Source organism: Chrysoperla carnea, chromosome 2 (genome assembly GCF_905475395.1).
Source record: "Chrysoperla carnea chromosome 2, inChrCarn1.1, whole genome shotgun sequence".
In the NCBI taxonomy this organism is placed as follows: Eukaryota; Metazoa; Arthropoda; class Insecta; order Neuroptera; family Chrysopidae; genus Chrysoperla; species Chrysoperla carnea.
In genome coordinates this window covers 54,188,783-54,206,920 of record NC_058338.1, presented here as the reverse complement: position 1 = coordinate 54,206,920, position 18,138 = coordinate 54,188,783, and the positions used below count along the sequence as shown (strand labels likewise).

Here is an 18,138-nt window from a genome sequence, read left to right as displayed (position 1 = left end):
AAAAAAATTTATCGAATGACACAGACTGTATTCGATTTCGTTGGAAATTCCCCGAGAAAATCACAAAATTTCATCCAAAATCGTCATTTTTTGTTAGCACAAAATGCCAAATAAAAAACAAGTGTTTTTGAAAAATTTTCAAAAATTCGGGAAAAGGTATTTTTTAAATCGATTGCGCAGGATCGGGGGCTTTAACTCTTCATAAAGAATTGTATTATCACGTGCGGCAAGATGAGTTTTTGCCACTTTTTAACCTCAAATGAAACGAAAAAGGAGCCCTTCAGATGATATATTTTAACGTTATCAACCTTACTGATGAGCCGCCTCTGGACACGATTTATTCATCTATGTACGAGTAGATAGTCGATATTAATGAATAATGTCGGTTACATATCAATCAATTTATTAATGTATTTACACGTCAATCAATTAAAACTACGTTTAATATCAGTTTTATTGAAAATATGAATTCAATATAGTTTTTATAAAAACTATCTATGGCAGGTAAATAACGTTAACGTTCACTTTGTTCTAAAACAAATTTTCGAATAAACAAACTTCCGGCTGTAAACATCGAAAAATTATAGAAATGAATAACACATACACCCATCGAATGTTACCATGCGTTTGGCACTTATGTCGATTTTCCACTAAACGACTTGAAGACTGGCGTGTTGTGCGACAGCTGAATAATAATAATAAAAATAATAATAATCAAATATGGGTGTTTTAAATTATTATTTTGGGTTTTTATTTTTGTTTTCAAATTGTAGAAAACAGTTTTAGTGGAAAACCACTTTTTGATTTGCTAAAATTTAGGGCAACTAAAACCCTCGAAATACAAGCCGGAGTTTGAATGTTTTTATATATAGAAATAACTTAGCTTTGACTAGAAATAATAAAATTTAATGTAACTATTAGCTCCGTGAAAATAGCATATCCAAATGTAAATTTTCATAAAATTTCGTTTGGTTAGATTCGTTTATTCATTTGTCCACAATTGCTCACCCTCTAGTTGAAAGTAATGACATGAAAAAATTATTAAATTATCCCCACACGTGAATGTTTATAAAATGCAGATGTCCTTCATTTGACAATGATTTGTCCACGTTTTAATTGGAGGGTGGACAAACAAAATTTTGGGTTAGTAAATGATGGACAAACGAATCAAATCAGAATTTTGTGAAAATTCGCATTTGAGGGTGCATTTTCACAGAACTCAACCTCTAATATCGAATACATTATTTCTAATTGAATATTCTAGTTCTTCATAAAAACAATCCTTCCTGCATATACAACAGTTGATTATGGCCACTCGGTTTTAACATAAATAAAGACTTTGTGAAAACAAAAAAGTTTTAATTTACTTTCTAGATTTCGAAATGACCTCAATCAATCATTTGAACAAAGAAAAAAACAATGTTTTCTAACAGCTATATACTAAGATAGATAATTACTTTAATCATTTTTATAACATTTAAAAGTCGAAAATCACATTCCATAATTAAAACTAATATATCTAGTGTTAAAATTCGTTCTTCGATTGTTAAAAAACTTTACGGTCTCCAAATTTATCTGACAAAGATTCACGCCTAACTCTCATGTTCACGTGAGTGCATTTCATAGGTTTTAGTATGTATAAATTAAATAGACTTCCATCAAAATTATATCAAAAAAGTTGTAAATCATTTCATATGTCATACCTATCTCTAACGGTTAAAAAAATGGGTTCTACGGACCCAAGACCCAATTGACCTATTTGGCTCATTTACGAACTAATTCCACAAAGTAAAATATCTTGCCAATTAAAACTATTACAAGCTTTTATTTAGTTCCACCTGTTTGTCCGGTTTCCGATAGAGCTGGAATTTCATATGTTTACCGGATGACAATGCATTTTTATGGTAAGTATGACTGATTTTCCCATCGCCTCCACCATATTTGATATACATACGTTTTTTTTAATGATATACATAAATAGCACTTAAGAAAAATTATTTTTTATGTTTTAGTACAATAAAAGCTTGTTTCTGCAAAACTATTTTTTACTAAAATTTTTATGTATTTAATAAAATTTTACTAAAAAATATAATAATTTAGCACAAAGGGAAAATCGTGAGGAACTAACAATTTGTATTTAATTAGTTTAAATTTTTGTACGAGTTCACTAACTCTAAAAAAACAAGCCATAATGAATGATCTTTAGAAGAAAGGTTCACAAATTGCTGGTACAGTAAAATCATTGTATTCATTGCTAAATTATAGAAAAATTTATTTTCCACAATTTTGTTAAGTGATAAAAATTTCCAATACCAATCGAGAAATGCAAATTTTAACAACATTGTGATCGTATATATATATGTAAAAATTAGATTTTTTGCTTATGGTAAAAATTTCAAATTTATATTATCATTCAAAATTCAAAACTGATCACTTCAGACAAGCTATCTGTTCAAATTTCATAGAAAAAATTTAAAAATCATTCATTATTATACCATGTACATATGAATTATATCAAGGTATACTAATTTTAATTCCAAGTTTGTAATATTCGTTCATTTCCGGTTGTCCGTCCGTCTGTCATCGTAATAAATCAAAAACAAAAAGAAGTATTAATTTGAATTTTTTATAGCGTGCTCAGGAAATAAAAAGTGAGGTCGAGTTCGTAAATGAGCAACAAAGGTCGATTGGGTCTTAAGTCCATATCCATCTTGTAAACCATTAGAGATGGAACAAAAGTTTAAATGTAAAAAAAATCTTATAAAAAATAAACAACTTTTGTTTGAAACATTTTTTCATAAAAATCACTGTGCACCCGTGAGGGCGCAAATTGTATAGTATGCATTATATGAGAACATCAGTCATGTATGTGTGACATGTATGTATGTGTAATCAACACTATCTATACATAGTATTTCGACAATTAACTCAACAATTGTTTGTTTTCACTTATTTTTAAATAAAAGTTAAAGCATATAACGTTTATGGGCATCGTAAGATGTTAAGATATGATACAATTGATTTGATTTCGATTTTCGGAATCTAGATAATATCATTCTATCAGAAAACAAAAAATAACACTCAAAGCTTTTGTAATCAAAAAAATTTTAATGATTAATAAATTTAAAATTTTGTTTCCTACTGTTCCCTCAATTAAAAAACAGTCACGTTTATGAAAATACCATGTAAAGTGTACTCCAGTTTTAAACAAAACGCTTTTATGTGTCACGAAGCCATGAGTTTATCACAAAATATTATTTTGTTAAAATATTATTTTAAAAAATATAAAAATTCATTTATAATGAAGTTTTTACATACAAACAAACGCCCACTGACAAGAGTTTACTCCCTTTTGTGATAATACAGAATGGTTTTAAACAACATTGTATCCGTGTAAAATTACGCCATTAATTTGCTAATTTTAAACAGATATATTATCGAATATTCGAATAATAAAATAAAGTTTTGCGCAACGATAGTAAAATAACATTCAATAAAAAGTTTAAATATACTTGGTTGGAGAGCTATCATCGATATTCCTTATTGAAGCACTTAAAGCTAGTGTCACTGGATGGTAGTCTATCTTGCTTGAGAATTAATAGGGTATTATCGTTAGTCAAAAATAAATCATGAAATTTTAAAAAAGTTAAAATTTATGTAAAAATATAATTAAATATTCTGATTTCGAGTCATAAAAGCACATTTTTCTTTTAAAATATTGAAATTAAAAATCGAATTTTTAAACTGTGTATCACGTGACCTAAAACGCGGGTAAGCCCTAATGTGATGCCATAGCGGTATTAGTCATAGACCATCAATTAGTTCAGTGTAGACAGCTGGGCATAATGTCTATGAATATATCTGTCAAATTTATTTGTGTTATTTCGTATTGTGATACCCATATTGCGTCATCAAATTGAAAGCCCGCGTTTTTGACAGTTTAAAAAAGATTTAAAATTTAATTTAAGTTTTTTACAAGAAAGCGTGTGTATTTTATGCATTAAATTTTTGACTGCTTTTTATTAGCAAAATGAAAATTTGGAAGTACTTTTTCAAAAATAGTGGAATATCTTATTACCGTTCTATGCTCATACCATGCAGATAGATATTTACATGAAATTAACTGCAATGAAAATATCTTTCTATCATTTATTAATCGATAAATTGTTCACAGAATAAAATTACTCACCCTAAACGTCGGATTACATAATTCAAGTCGAATAATATATTAAAACATATCATAAACAAACATATTCCCTTCAATGGAAAATTTTTCATATTTCTGCATTTCTACCGCACAGTAAAACTCCTTACACCTCATCCTTCCCAATTTGTATGCCTGGCACATTGGCATGCTTACGTAATAATCATTCATTGAGAAGGAGAAAGAAAAAAAAAACATATATTATATAATTAAATTTTAATTATATATAAAATTGAATAAACATATTTAGACCAATTAAATATGTTCTGTAACTCGGGATGAATGAAAAAAAATTTTTTGTGTATAATTAACAGAAATATAAATAATATATAAAATTTTCGCCCTATTAAAAAATACTGTGAACGGCATAGAAAATTGGATTAATCGAAAGTTTATAAAATACATTTAAAACAAGTGAAAACAAAACAATTGACTGAGTTAATTGTTGAAACACCATGTATAGACAGTGTTGATTACTCTGTCATATTACATATACATACATGTCACACACATATAACTGATATTCCCATATAGTACATACTATACAATTAGCAAGTAATTTGCACTCTCACGAGAATGTTTCAAACAAAAGGTGTTTATTTTTATATAAGAAATATTTTTTATATTTAAACTTTTGTTCTATCTCTTACAGTTTACAAGATGGGTCATACGGACTCAAGACCCAATTGACCTTAGTTGATCTTTTACGAACTCGACCTCACTTTTTACGTCCTAAGCACGCTATACAAATTTCAGCGTGATAGTTCTTTTCGTTTTTGAGTAATCGTGATAACAGACGGACAGACAGACGATGGACAGACGACAGACAGACAATCGGAAATGGACTAATTAGATGATTTTATGAACACCTTTACCAAAATTTTGTTCATAGTATAAACATTTTTAAGCGTTACAAACTTGGGACTAAACTTAGTATACCTTGGTACATTTCATATACATGGTATAATCAGTACTTGATGGTATAATGATCTTCCTTTATTTCATGCTATGAATTTCAAAAGGGTCATTTAAAAGCTCCTCAACGTAGGTGAAATATTAGCTCTCACAAAAAGACGTAAATTCACTAAAACTATTTCTTTAAGATCTGCCATTACTCAAGTAAGATTTATGGATGTAGCTGCTGCCATAATACTTTAATTACCTCTTCTCTGGTGAATTATGGCTGCAATTATATCAATCCATATACGATATGACTCAGATACTCTGGAGAGAGCTTTGTCTTCAATTACTAGAAGCGCAATAATGTCGAAGTGAAGGTTTTTGAACCAAACCTTTAATTGTTTTTAATTTATAAAAAATTAACCATACTTTAATGAACAATGTCTTTACTTTATTTTAAGTTCAATATAGTGTCCATATCGTCTTAACTATTGGATATTGAACAAAAGTATAATGGCGTTTCCGGTTTAAAATTGTCCAAAAAATACAGCTTAAGAGTTTATGTCCATCGAGTCTCAGGCACCTTGCATAGTTATTTTAAATATAAAAATTTCCTTCATTACTTGTGAAATGGAAAAATTTCTATACAGAAATTTTTTATATTTTTATACCATGTATATATGAAATATACATAGTATATTAAGTTTAGTCCCAAGTTTGTAACGCTTAGAAATAATGATGCTAGGAAAAAAATTTTGTCATGGGTGTTCATAAAATCACCTAATTAGTCCATTTCCGGTTGTCCGTCCGTCCGTCCGTCTGTGGACACGATAACTCAAAAACGAAAAAAGATATCGAGCTGAAATTTTTACAGCGTACTCAGGACGTAAAAAGTGAGGTCAAGTTCGTAAATGAGCATCATAGGTCAATTGGGTCTTGGGTCCGTAGGACCCATCTTGTAAACCGTTAGAGATAGAACAAAAGTTTAAATGTAAAATGTTCCTTATCAAAAACTAAACAACTTTTGTTTGAAACATTTTTTCGTAAACATTACTGTTTACCCGGGAGGGCGCCTATTAGGCGGATATTTTATAATATGTACTATACTTGATAATCAGTTATGTATGTGTCACATGTTTGTATGTGTAATGTGATAAAGAAATCAACACTGACTATGCATTGTATTTCAACAATTAACCCAGTCAATTGTTTGTTTTCACTTGTTTATATATACAGTGTGTCCCCAGATAGAGATAACTATACTATTTTCTAATTCATTCTATGAAAAAAAGTCATTTTTTATAAAAAATTTATTATATCTGAAAAGTATGTAGGAATATTTAAAACTTCTAAATAATGTACAGGGTAACCAAAAAGTTGGAATCATTATTTTTGTTTCTTTGATAAACTAGCCTCCCTTTTTATAAGTTGGCAAAATGTTACTAAGAAAAGTTGCTCGCAATTAACAATTATGGCTCTATACAAAATATCAAGAAGATCCGTGTACTTTAATAATAGCATCATTTTTTATTTGAACAAAAGCTGTAATTACTAAAAAACGTAACAAAGAAAGTAATAATAAATCAATGTACTATTTGAGAGTGTATTTTTTTGTGGACTAGGCTAGAAAATTAAAAAGAAAATTTATTTTCTCGGATAAACATTCGCTAAGAATGGAATTGTCAAAGTTGGAAAGATCTTCTTGAAATTTTGTATAGAGTCATAATTGTTAATTTCGAGTAACTTTTTTTAGTAACATTTTGTCAACTTATAAAAAGGGAGGGTAGTTTACCAAAAAAAATAGTGATACCTAATTTTTGGCTTTTCAGAATAAGCAAAACTTTTTATAAATAATGACTTTTTTTTCTTAAAATGCAAAATAAGAAAATTTACAAGTACAGTTACCTCTACCCGGGGGGACACTATATATTTTTCTCTCCTTTTATTTTACTTTCGTTTTCCTATAAAATAAATAAAATATTTGTTTGACTTGAAGTTTTATTAATATTTCTGTTTAATAAATAAAATATGCAAGCGTGGGTTATTATTTAACATGACCCATCTCTCCGTAGATGATACTTGTGATACATTTATAACGATTTTTTTTATATAAAATAATCTATGAAGAAGGAATTGCTTCGAGTTACTTGCTTTTCTAAGCATCACTACACAGGGTGGACTATTTTAATCTATTATGGAAAATAACACGTTTTGTAATTAACCAATCAAAAATAACTTAAACAAAAGTTGTAGAGTTTGATGGGGAACAAAATGTTCTGACATCAGATTGGACCTCATTCTTAAGGTAGCTTCAATAGTCAGATCCTAAAAGGTAACAGATAGAATAACTATTTAAATTAGAAAGTTAATCCTCATAAAAATTTAACATTTTTTATTTAAAGAATTTTTCGAAAATTGCTAACTTTCGGTAGAAATATGACTCAAAAATATGTCATTCTTGGATTTAATCGAAAGAAAACAGGAGCTTGCTACAGAAAAATGCTTAAGCCGAAAGTTGTCAATTTTATAACTTTTCCTTTAGGGCAAAATATTGCCTTAAAGGCCTATATTGTCTTTAAGACAATGTAGGGCATTCGCCTATTTCCATGACCTATAATTCTGGTTTCAAGTACATTTGAATTTTTGATTCCATATCCCACTACGCCAAAATCTATTTCTACAGAAATTTAATTTAGTAAATTATGGTGAATGTAATTTATTACAATTTGGCTTGTTGCCAGATGATACCCAAAAAAACATGAATGAATACACCCCTACCTTTCCCATACCCTACATTCTCTCGCTATTGATTTATTACCAAATTTCATCAAATTTACAAAACTGTTAGAAAATTGGTAACATATCTGTATTTTCTGGAAGAAAATTCGATACGAAACATTATTATTCTTATTATTTACGTTTACATTTATGGATTTTACGTAGAATTTTATTGTAGATATTCATTCAGGCAATTTTATATATTTATTAAGCACACATAGTGAAAGATCTTAATTCCGGAAGACATTTAAAATGATAGAAGAAAATTTATATAAACACTCATCAACTCGCATAACTTACAAAAGATAAGTCAAAGATACATATGATATTTAGTAGAAAGAAAAAGAGACATAGCATTTAATTCACGAATGAGATCGGGTCAAAAGTAGATCGGTAGAAATGTTGTTTAAAAAAAAAATGCTAGTTCGAACATATCTCACAATGCAAAACTGTAAAAGACTTTATAAATTAAATTTGGAAATTATAAAATTTTAAGGCTGAAAAACTAAAAAAAAAATACTATATATTATTATTATATTACGACTCTAGGACAGAAAATTGTATATTTTCAAATTTTGGGTCTGCTACAAAAGTAACAAAGAAGAATATCCATTACTATTGCAGTTTGCGTCTCTAGGAAAGTAGGCACTGTGTCACTGATAACCGATGTATATTGCAGCTCTACTTCTCTTTTAAAACTTAAGTTTCGTCTGAAAACAGTACAAATGCATTTTTTTTAAAACGTTTTTCAAAATTTCATTTACGGATTTTGTTATTCTGCAACAGCCTATCTATTCAGTATACACTGAATTGAAAAAAAAAATTATTTATTATTATATATTTTTCAATGATGATTATTTATTTATACACATTTGCAGAAAGAAAGACATTATATTGTCGTGATCGATACGTTAGTAATGATATATTGATATCATATGCACAATCCTAACATGGCACGATATCGATATCATGATGAGAGGCAAATTTTCTTGTTTACAAAAAGATAGGATTTCAAAGCCATTAAACAATCGAAAATCGGTTCATAATTCTCGAAGTTAAAATTGTTTAAGTAGCACCCCGCACGAGAACGATCTTTTCTCAATTTGGAGGTGTAAGACAATTTTGAAACACATTTTCACAATGTACTCACCAAGACCTACAAAGTATGCTGGACCACTTGAAAAGTGCGAAATCACTGTAGCACAGTGTTACGAAATATTCGATTTTCATAAAGAGCAAATAATCGAAATACCAATTATTGCTTTTTTCCATACAGAAAAACTTTTCGTTTGAGCTTTGAAAAAATTCTAAATAAAGTCTCTTCAATTGAATTTCAAGTTTTAATAAAACTGAGAGACTTAGATAGTTTGTGTTTTGACTGATTAAGTTGAAAAATTTGAATACATGTAAATTAAAAGAGATAAATTTATTGTTATTTGATAAAATATTGTTCATGTAGGTCACAGACAAAATACAATTTCTGTTTGTTACTGACTTTAATATACAAAACAATTTATAAACAAAATGTTCCAACAAGGGAGAGGCAGAGGTGGAAATGGTACATACCTCTTCTGTATATTACATATATGAAGTTTGGATCAATATCCATTCTAAAACATTCCTACATTATGTGGTATAGAACCATAGTTCCTAGTCTCTAATAAAGCGAAATATAAAGCCCGAGTTATATTAGAATATTATTGACTAAATAAACTATATTGTTAATGGAATATTATTGAAATTTACAAAAAATAATGATGGGGTTTAGTAACCGTTTCATAACAAACATTAGAGGCAATTCATATTATTTATTTATTAACTATTGGTTCAGTAAAAGATGGAATCTCATGGAATGTGTTTCTTAGGTGCCAAATATCATTAGTAACGCATGAGTTAGTGACGCAAATGATTCTATTTGTTAATAAACAATAAATGTTTAATGAAACGATCAATGTTATAGTTTACTTAAAAAATTAGTAACTAAGCAACTTGTATGACATAAATATTAAGTATTTGTCAAATAATAATCGAAAAGTATTATACATATATAACATATACGTAATTCAATTAGTTAATTCACTGCAAGAGACAGAGTGACTGAGGGGAGGGGGAAGAAGCTACCTCTAACTGTCTCCTACTGGTGACGCCCAACATAAATGTTTGTTATTTGGCTAAGCAATCCAATTGAATGATGAAAACATTCATGGATCGAGCCCCGGCAGGATGTGTTTTTGTTACTTAAGCTAATTAAAAATTCAAGTAATTTTACATGTAAGATCCACGACACATGAAAAATCATGAATTTTCAAACTTTATTTTTTAAAAGATTTTATTTATGACTAGCAAAAGGGCCGAAGTTGAAGCTGAAAAGGCTCCGACAAAAAACCAAACTTGGAGGCCTTACCCATTAATCACTCGTTATAATACTTAATATTACGGAAATGTAAAGAAAAATATCAGTTTTTTGCCGATCCCAAAAATTTTATTAACATCTTGTACTAACTTGTAGAAATAGTTATGATACTCATGATATACTCGCAATGTTTTACAAGCACTTTCAAAACATTTCGTTACATAAAAATGCAAAAACTTATAACCAAAACCTATTTTTTCGAGAATTTATGGTAGCAAATTCATTTGTTATTTAATTGAACTTAATCTTGCGCGCTCTTTCATTTTCGATTGATAGTCTCACTAACTTACTGAATCAATCTTGTCCCATTGAGCTACGCTCTTTTTTTGATTAATTTTAATTTAGAGAAAGTTCGCTCAGCTTTCGCAATAATGACAGGGATAGTTAGGAACATCAGAATTACTGTGCACACATCCGGATAACTCGACGACAATGACAAATTCTGAATGATCAAGAATTATCCCGTTTCTTTCTCTTTTTGACACCGTTTATTAAACTGATCTTTTTTGAAATATCGACCGGGCAGAAAGAAAAGAAGATAATACGTCCTTTGAGGAAGTTTTGGAATACAGATCAGCTTCTTGTTTAAAAGTTTCGTTTTATAAGTTTTCAAAACATAATTCATTCCAGCAAACCTTTTTTCTAGTTGCGATTATATTGTATCTATCATTGGGTAAAAAGTTATTGACTTCCCTGTCAGGGGAAAAATTGTAATAAAAAAAAAATGTGATTACCAAACAATATTATGACGTCAAGGTATCATTTTTACAGACAAATACCAAACTTTAAATTTCTCGATTAGTTTTAAAGTGGAAATTTAATTTTTCTAAAAATTATGAGTCCATTTTTTGCTAGACTAATATTAATAGAGGTATTTGCCGGCTTGAGCGAAGCTGAAGCATTTGCAAGCAGTTGAAATTGTCTAGTTTCTATGGGCTCAACAGACTTCTTAAATAAGTGTTAAACAAATCCGTGAAATTACTTAAGGTACTATTAAGACCATTAAAATTTTTCAGAATCGTATTTATTACGAAACTCGCTTGTCACGCTACCACGTTAAAACAATAGTTTATAAAACTTTAAAACCTACAATTTTGTACCTAAAAACAATGTAAGTGTTTGGACCCTAATACCTTTCCTAAATATTTTCCATGTTAATTCGACTCATACAAACTTGTCATTCATTCTGGGTTTAAATGTTGTAAGTATTAGCCGAGTTATAATCTGCCTATAAGTGCATTAGGTTACATAATACTTGCAGTTATATAATCCATGCGTTTATAATACTGACTTTTTTTAAATTTTATTAGAATAAAATAGGATTATTTTTTGCCTGTACAACAAAAATGTTGTAATAAAGGTAGTCCGAAAGCGGATTGACTTTATGAAAACTTAAGTGAATTTCTTCTTCAAGCAAATACACCTATTGGAGCGGTTCCCAATGTCAAAATTAGAATTTTACATTTTATTTTCCACTAATCTATTTATAAAAATGTGTGAAAACTTGTGTAGCTCTTAAATTTTAAGTTTCCACCTACGAATTGATGTCAGGCTTGAATACACATTTTTTGATTTGTCCATCAACTTACTTGTTGACTAGTCCAGCTTGTTGTATGTATGCGTCTTGATTATTTAAGAGTCGTTAGTTTATAATAAAGCTAGTAATATTATAAACCGGCGATATATCGTAAACAATTTGGAGCATTTAGTTTGAGTCAATAACAAGTCGAAATGCACAGTTTGAGAATGCGCTTAATTACGATTTGACTGACAAACATTGTTAGGTTATAAACTAAGGAAAATAAAAGCGTAAGATAGTAAATCTGTTGCACTCAACATATCATATTTATTCTTACGAAATCCGGTGACGTAAACAAATATTATCCTTCCTATCCTATTCTTACTAATATTATAAATGCGAAAAAAATAAAATAGTCTCTCTGTCTGTTACGCAATCACGCATAACCTACTGAATCGATTAAAATCAAATTTGGTACAGAGATAGTCTAGAGCCTATCTAGAAAGGACATAGACTACTTTTTAATGCAATGTAAAAAGGTCTGTAAAGGATTGAAATAGGGAATGTGAGCTTGTATGGAAATTACGGCATTTTTAAAGCATTCAATATTTATGACATTTAAAGTTTGTGAAAAGTTTACCCCAAAGGGTGTAAAATAGGGGTAAAACAGAAAATTTCTTCTCTACAATGTGAAACTGAAATTAGAGCAATAATGCAAAACAGGTGTTCATTTAGAAAGGTGAAAGCAACATAGGATATGAACTGAATGTAGGTAAAAGATAATAAACCGATTTGAAAAATTGTTTCACCTATTGAAAGCTTCATTATCAGCGAGTAACATGGGCTATTTTCAAAATAATTTGAGTTCCGCACCAAAATAATAAAATCGACGAAATTGTCAACAAAAGGAGGGTCGGATAAGTGACGGCATATGAAGTGAAGGTTTTAACAAAATAATCTAAGTATTTAAAATTGAAGTTTCCCAGCGAAGCGAGTAGCTCACTGCTAGTACATTTATAATTTATCACGCAGTGTTTTCTCTAGTATGTGCTTATAATTTTACAATATACATACACACACACATACATACATACTTATAATGCAACTAACATTACAGTCATGACAAATTTCTATGCACCAAATATTGTGTCGCCGGTCCGCCAACTTGTTTGCCTTTAGACTACAACCTTTTAGATCATCAGGGCATTATGCAACCGAAAGCGCCAAAAGCATGGTGGTGTTTGTAAATTTTAATTTAGTGCTACAAAAATTTCCAAACTCCTCAAACACCGATTCAATGTTTAACAAGTGTTTAGGTCGATCTACGCACTGTCGTGACCTGGCGGCAGCTTTAGTTCAGTACCCTAACAAATTTAAGACAATAGATATATTCATAGCATCCCGACGAGAAGTGATGGTCCGATATCTCAGTACTCTTCATTAATTTCTGTTAAATTTCTATTCATCATCTACCGTAATGTAATTGTAATTTATCGACCTCTAGAATGTTAGCTATACGACCACCATGATATCATTTAACTGAAAATGCCGAAACTACATACTCATGTTTTTCAGGTTATTCTAAATTTTAATTACACGAAAATTTTCTTCTTCCTAATTTCACGCAGAAAGTTAGATTTGCTTATGTATTCAATACACGTTTATCTCATGACTATTCATCATTCATGTGTTCAAAGAATTTTGACAAAAAGCTTTTAGTTTTCAATATATTTACATAATTTTGCTACCCTTATACCAGGTGTTCTATAATTGACTGCAGAACTTTTCACTCCTGAAGAAGCTTCTTAAGACGAACGAAAAACTTCTGAACCAAATTTCGATAAAGATGAGAGGGTTTGATGAATATTTAAAAGTGAAATAGATAATTTGATAATTGAATGCAACGATAATGACAGCAATTGTTGTTCTTGTTGCCTTATTGTTGTTGTCTTTATCGTGGCATTTAGTTATCAAATTATCCATTTCACTTTTTTAAATTTATATTGAACCCTATCTTCTATTTCTATGTATTCGGTTAAAGAAAAAATTTTGTTATTTTTTTATTAATTAATTTGGTTAATTATCTCGGAAATTAGGCCTCAGATTGATATTTATTAAAAAGCTTTTTCGTTCGTCTTTATAATCTGACTCAGTGTTATATATTAAATGACTAGAGTGATACCCACCTGGGTTTAAAAGTAAAGATTGATAAAGATTGCTCCCGCTTATCCCTTTTCTATAACACTCGAAATAATGGTGGGGATTGTTTAAAACAGGTAAAATGTATAATTTTTTTAAATGTATAATAGTAATTATTCATTGAGTTTATCAGAGAAGATGGCCTTGAAATATTTTATATTGACTATTTTTACAGAAATCTGTAATTTATGGTAATTTCAAATGTCAAATTAAATTAAATTTTTTTTATTTTTTTTAATATATCTTTATAAATTATAGGTCATGTGTCACAGTAATATATCAGCTATATATTGCTGTACACTTTTCATTAAAAACCATTCGCTAGTTAAAGAGTAAAAGCGGAACAAACAAACAAATATGCTTACTTTCGCATTTATAATATACTAGCGGCCCCGACGGACGTTGTCCCGTAAAAACGTAACTCCAATTCATCAATACCTATACTACGTTTAGCCTGTCCGCTAAACCCATCCCGCTAAACCCCAATTTAACTCCTATTTATTGGAGTGGCCTGACCTTCGACCTTTGGCCTGACCTTTGATATTAGAGCTCGCTGCGCTCGCATATGGCTCTAATAAATGCCTATTGACAATACCTGAATACTATTAAAAATACATAGTACACATAGTATACATAATGTGATATGATTTATATGCGCTCCCACCATTTAATGAAATTTCATTTTTTTGGTGTGGAACCCTTAAAAACAGTTGTAGTGGACCGAATGGTAAATCTAAACCATTCTCCAATCCCCTTGAACTCACACAAAAAATTTCATCGAAATCGGTCCAGCCGTCTACAAAAATACCAAAAATCAAGGCATGTGGAATGATTCACTTTTGTTTGTCAAATTACTATGGATATACTTTTCTATAATGTAAAATGTGAATAAATATGTAATTCTAAAAATTCTTCTAACTAAACAATATTAATGTACTAGTTCAAAGAATAAATACTCATATTAATTAAATAATACGTAAATTTCTTAAACTCTAAAGTTACAGCAAATACAGCATGTATATCGGTCATATCACTGATAGTACAGTAACCTTGTCGTTTGCTAGTAGGGGGTAGTCTGTATCAAATCCACTAGTTCCGACTTTTTGTAGACTTGTTTATGGTGTTGGTCTAATAAATAATCCAAGATTGTGGCCTCGAGCGCTGAACGCAACTTTGTCAAAAATTGAAAAATCCCTGAAAATTTTGGATTTTAGTGATTAAAACCCTAAATCAGTAGTTTTTTGATAAAATCTTTTCAGAACGTTTTTAAAATAGACTAAATTTGCTACAATTTGAGATGAGAATGGAGTCTGCAGACCCAATACTTTCCGACATAAAGACTAAGAGAAAAATTTATCGATGTTACATTATATATCAGAACTAACGTCAAATCTGATAGTTCTGATTTTTAGGAGACTTGTTTATGATGTTGTCCCAGTGAATAATCCAAGTTTGTAACCTCGAGCGACGAACGCGACTTTGTCAAAAATCTAAAAAACCCGTGTAAATTCCAGCTTTTTCAGATTTTGGCTGTTTAACCCTAAACGGGTAGTTTTTGAAGTATTTTTTGTTTTATAGTAGACTAAATACCAATTTTCTACAATATGAGGCTAGAATCATCTCTGCAAACCCAATAGTTTCCGAGATAAATCCTTTTGCAATATTATATCGTTTTGAAATAATTTTGACCCAGAACAACACTAGCACACTCCAACAGAGGTAAATGGAACTACTAATAATCGAAAAAATCTGAAAAAAAGCTAAAACTTTTACGGGTTTTGCGATTTTTGACAAAGTTGTGTTCGTCGCTCGAGGTCACAAACTTGGATTATTCATTGAGACAACATCATAAACAAGTCTGCTAATCAAAAAATCAAAACTACAGGATTTGACGTCAGCTTTGATGTATAAAATTACGTCGATAAATTTTGAAAGAATTTATCTCGGAAAGTATTGGATCTTCAGAATCCATTCTCATCTCATATTGTAGCAAATTTAGTCTAGTTTAAAAACGTTTTGAAAAAGTTTCATCAAAAAACTAGTCCTTTAGGGTTATAATCGCCAAATTTTCGAAATTTTCACGGATTTTTCGATTTTTGACAAAGTTGCGTTCAGCGCTCGAGATCACAAACTAGGATTATTCATTGGAATAACATCATAAGTCTGCGATAAATCAGAACTACCCGATCTGATGCAGACTGTAATGTATAAAGTTACTGTAATATGAAGAAGTTAATAGTTCTTCAGTAAATTATAGAACACCTTGCTTGGATAACATATATATGCTATAGTATTTAAAATATGTCTAACAAAAAGTTAGTTACACAAAATATTTTGTATATACGAGTATATTTTGTACGTGAGAAGCTTTTATGATATCAAGTCGAATAGTTCGTTGAAATTATTGTTGATTTTAGTTATTGTTGTCTTATATGAGTGCTAAATAAATAAATATATAGGTATGTTTGGTACTCTATACCTTTCATCAAAGAAATAACTAGATTTTAGTTCATTTATGTTTTCGATCCATAACACTGCTTTTTAATTAAAATGTCAGTCCAACGTACAATAGAATAAATAATTCAGAAAAATATGATCAATCCTTTAAAGATGCCGGTTTTAATACACTGAAAAAATATCTTTATGAAGGGAAGTAGAAAGAAAAAAGTGCACTCACAAAGAGAAATACCTAACTAATCAATTTCCTACAATGCACAGTGGAGTATCTATATCAAATTTCTGGAAAAATTCAGAAAACACAACTTTTTTGTTTTGCATTAAAAGTTGTTTCTTGGTGTAGTTGGATAACCACTCCATGTCAAACAGGTCACTTAAGAGTTACGTCAATCTCGCCCTCCGCATATTTTGTAAGCCTTAATCTACCTGCTCTTACGGATGCCGGTTATTATTGTTGCCGCTCTCGAATTACCGTGTCATTCAATTTAAGTTTACTGTGTTTATTAGTGCAATTAAGTAAGGATTTTTTTATATTGAAAACGAAGGTTTGTACTTTTTATTTATATAGTAAAATTTATTGCCTACGTTTTCTATGTATAACTCCCCTTCTTTGCTGGGCAACTACAATTTTAAATACAAAGACCAGTGCGTTCTAAAATTTCACTTCATTTGCGTTCACTTATACCGACTAATTTCGTTGGTTTTAATTTTTTGATGTGAGTCCTAAATTTTTTGAAAATAAAATACAGCCTATGTTACCCGCTGATAATGTAGTCTATAGGTGTATCCAATGTATATTAATGTATACAAAAACTTCCATCAGTTTTCCATGACCTTAAGAGCTAAATTTTCAAAAATACTTCCTTAGTATCATCTATAATTTAGTGCAAAAAAAAAACGCACATGTAAATTTATATGGTCCAAGGAGTTTTAGCTGTGCGTTGATATGCCAGTCACAAAGTTATTCTTTTACATAATCTTTAATGCAATATAGCCCAAGCAATAGCAATATAAGGATTCTCTAAAGGATTTCTCGAAATGATAGAAAGATGCGGTTTTTGGCATTCGACGCGAAATTTTTTGAAACATACAGGAAAAATCACAAACTTTTTCATTGCAACCCCCCCCCCCCCCCAAAGTACGTCTATTCTATACATGCTAGAAAGATGCGGTTTTCACCAGTCGATCAGAAATAAAGTCAAATTAACAAAATACTTCGAACTCTCCGGAAAATCGAAAAAACTATTATTAAGCAAAGTGTTACTAATAAATGTTTAATGATCGCAAATTAAATTAATTCCGTAAATTTATTATACTCATACAAATGGCATTAAAATTTTATGTTTAATAAAAATGTGCTAAACGAACCCCAATGAAATTTCCAGTCAGTGAAAAACACTTTTATATACGACATTTTTTTATTTATGTATTTTTTTTCACATTATAAAAATAATATCATTAATCATGTTGTATCGTTTTGTGTACAGTTACTGTTTACCATCATTTCAATAATAAGGGAAGGTGTAGTGACCAAAAACATTAATGTGTTTTTAACAACTGAAATTTTTAAAATTTAAAAAACCACCGACAAATGCGATTTATTCTTTGTAAACCGATTTTTGGAAACTTAGCTATAAAATGTTCTCAATCAAATCGGTTCAACCGTTT

General features: G+C 29.7%; 1 protein-coding gene across 1 annotated transcript in view; it reads left to right on the top strand.

The window, feature by feature from the left end:
• Positions 1–18,138, top strand: part of LOC123292779 — an 83,299-nt gene that overhangs the window by 61,600 nt on the left and 3,561 nt on the right. The window lies entirely within an intron of this gene.